The sequence below is a fragment of the Diadema setosum genome, chromosome 5 (assembly GCF_964275005.1).
Source record: "Diadema setosum chromosome 5, eeDiaSeto1, whole genome shotgun sequence".
Classification (NCBI taxonomy): Eukaryota; Metazoa; Echinodermata; class Echinoidea; order Diadematoida; family Diadematidae; genus Diadema; species Diadema setosum.
The window spans coordinates 1,078,399-1,082,230 of NC_092689.1; positions in this window are offsets into that span (position 1 = coordinate 1,078,399).

The following is a 3,832-nucleotide window of genomic DNA, read 5'->3' on the forward strand; positions in this document are numbered from 1 at the left end:
ATGCTCATAAAACACTGCTATAACAACTAATATATTTGCTTCACTTGTCACACGCAATGATATGGATTGCAGTTGTGCATGCAGTTTTACTTCCGCCACCTTTCGTTTTTCTCTCCCCTTTTCCCTCACTTTGGTTTTGTTATACTGCAGATGGGAATGATTACAATAACATAACCCAACTTGAAGTAGGAATGAGAACTGAATAGATTAACTCTAGGCCAGGTGTATATAGCGTCTCGCTCATCTCTTTGAAATTTCAGGTTGTCATTGTTCGATCAACGGAGTTGAAGACAGGTTTTATGTTGCTATAGAGGTATCTCGCGCCACATGAATGGAATGCATACGCTGTTTAGTATTAGTAATGAATTTTTTCATGTCCATCCCTGCCAATAAAAGTGAAGTGTGTTTGACGGAGTTCTGTGTCATTCTGCCTATGAGAAAGCAAAGTTTTATTTTCGCCATGGCTGTTTCTCTATGCGTGGCCGTGGGTGATGGGTGTTGTTGGCATCTGGGCAGAAAAGAACCGAGTATCATGCCATAATACCCCCCCCCCCCTTAGGTTCTAAGCGTTCAATACGGTGATATATCTCTCTTCTTTATTATGTCAATCACTGCTGATGGAATTACAGAATTATGTTATGACACGTTTCACTCAAAGCTTAAAAAACAAAGTTTATGCACGATACAAGTAATGGTGCATGAGTCCTATAGGCCATTGATTTTAGATGAGAAATTATGATATGCCTATAGTAGGGGTGTCATTGATTAGGAATTAATGACACGATTAAGCACTCCTTCCACTTCTAACTGTCCCCTTTGAATGTGTGTCGATCACGTGAGATCGTCATGAATTATCATTCACGTATAAGCTTACGTTCAAAGTGTACTCTTAGTTGGAGACCTATAGTTACATGGTTAAAGGCGATGTCTCTTTCGCTGGAGCCGTACGTTTGGCCCGTTTTTCTTTTGCCCTTTTCTCTTTAATTGAGGCATCACTTTCGTCCAGGATAAATTACATTCTCATGTAAACAGACTCACTTGCTCGATATCCCTTGTTTTGTATCGGAGGCTTCATTGGTTTTACTGCTGATAAATTTCACAGACTTGTATATAATAATACGTAGCTGTAAGAGCTCTCTGAACTGATCATTATGATAGCAAGAGTAGAGGGAGTCATATTGGTTATGTAAATAATGGTCAAAGGTCATGTTTTAAAAGGCCACTGTTAAAGCCAAGATGGTTATAAACACTAAATTGTCATGTTTTATTTGTACGTGTCGAGGATCACTTGGACCCCGTTAACAGTGCGAGGCTCGGCCGCGGCTCGACCGCGCCGAGCCCACCTTCATTTCGGTGTAAACGCGCAAAAGGCCCAATGCGGGGCCAAAATTGGCCTCGCATTAGGCCACGCTCTGGAGGTGGTCTCGGCCGCGGCCGAGCCGCGGTCGCGCCCGGCCTTTTTCTCAGTGTAAAGGGAAACTGGGCTAAATGCGCGGCCAATTTTAGTCTGGTTTCCAAACCCTAGCCTGTACTATTTCGCTATTCAGGATATTAACCACTTCAACGTCGAAAACTAGTATAGTTTAAGGTGGTTTTGTCCTGCAAAGGATTTTCTCCTTCGGCAAAGGCCTTTGCCCGAACGGCGACTTTGTCGCCACGGAATTCAGTTGGCAAAGGATCTGAAAACCAGACAATACCAAATTGTGTTTGTTTACAAGTAGAGCGCCACTACGACAAAATATTGAAAGGTTTGAATCAAAAGCGCGGCCGAGCCCGACAGTGTAAACGGACTAACTTGCGGGGCTCGGCCTCGCAATTGAGGTTGGCCTTGGCCGCGGCAAATGTGATCTGAATAATATAGGCCCAAAAAAGTTCAACTAAGTATCTCATTATAACTTCAAGGTGCTATATTCTTTTCTATATTCTTTTCTTTGTCGATCACGGATGACCGACATCTGATGATCCCCAGCGTATCACCTAACTCGTCTTCAGTGTGACGAGTTTCATATCTCGTCTTTTTGTTATTGTTTTTTTATCGCCTAAAACTGTACGGCCTTCACGAGCAAAGTGCAATGCCATCCCTGTCGTAATCCGTCTGAACAAGTCATTATCGTTTTGGAGTTGTCAAAGTTTCCAACTTTCCAGCAAAATCAATTTAATTAAGAAGCATCATGAATGCTAACTGTCATCGACATTGGGGTTGGGTAGTCGTTATCACGTCATTCTGCGCCCTTCTCGTCGTATTCGGAGTTGTCTTCTCCTTTGGATTTTTCTTCGTCGAATTCCAGAACGAGTTTAACTCCAGCGCAACTCTGACAGGTTCGTATATTAGCATAGTAGACAAATGACATTCATGATAGATAGATTATGCGAAGAGGTAGTTAGATAAATGGATAGGTATGATGGACATATAGTCAAATAATAGAACATAATATATAAGAAAAAAAAATAAAGCTTAAACGTTTCGAATTTAATTTCACTTATTTACATCTTTCCACGTATTAACAAAGCACATGAATTTAGAATATGAGTGACTGCTATACATAGTAAGTAGAAATCAGTACATAAATTGCAAGTATGTTGATTGCATAGCCTGGAGGTAAAGTTTTTTTCTCTTTATTTGAAGTTTATAGTACAGTGTCCCCAGCATGATCATAATCAATTAAAGCTGCTGAAATAGTCGGTTTCACGAAAGGACAAGAGATATTAATAGTAAACACATGATATTGTGCGACATTAATCCACCATGCAGGTGGTACTACAACGGATTGTTCATAATTCATCATTAGTGAGAATGGCAGTATCCACATCGTTCGATACAGCCATGAGAACCTTTCAAGGTGACCATACTATATAGATTATGTATCAACACCCTATCCAAAGTCCAGTTTCGACTTTGCATACCAAAAGGACTCTTGTACGCAGGTGATATCACATTTACCTAATCATAATGCCTCTTTTCGCCCCAAGCAACTGCCAAGGGGATGGGGGCGGAACTCAGAGGAATATCATCGTCTGAACGAGATCTTATTGCGACATAATATTGAGTGTAAATGTCGAACTCGCGCTAAAAGATTATTCCAAAGGCAATTGAACTGTAAAAAAAAAAAAAAAAAAAAAAATCCATGTAAACATGATTGTCAAAACAATTCCACTACAAATTTGAAGGAGCAACTAACTTTATATGCAAATTGGATAGGGTGAATAGATCATCAAGTCAGCCATTAACCTGTAGATAAACCTTGACATGACATGAACTGGTGTGTACTTTGTACATCATAAACAATCCAGTGGTTTGAATTTTTTCCTCTGCAGAGGTACTTTATCTATTAATTGAAGAAAAATACAACACAAGAGCTTCATAAAACAATGTGAATGCATACAAAACGCAGTCTTATTAACTTAATGATATATACTTTATTACGGGAAAGATGTTATAGTTGCTTAATCATCAACCAAAATACCATACGATATTTTCAGTATTTTATCTAGAAATTAAAATTGTACAGATGATGATGTCATCACCTATTCCTATATTTCACGTAATTGAGACCAACGTCACCATTAGTGAAAAATATGCAGAACTTTTACATTCTGTTACTTTCGTATCCTGCGCGATTTTCATGAACTCAGCTGAATAAATTCACTCTGTTTATGTAAGTCACTTTAACATGGAATTGAATCGATGGGGTAATCATCGGGTATCAGATGTAGCCAAACCTCTAAGATTTCAGCCACGTACCTTGGGTTCAATTCGAAAACGCGTAAATATAACCAAGATCGGCTGCTGAGGAGTCGTAAATATTGATACATGACTTGAACTATCTCTTCC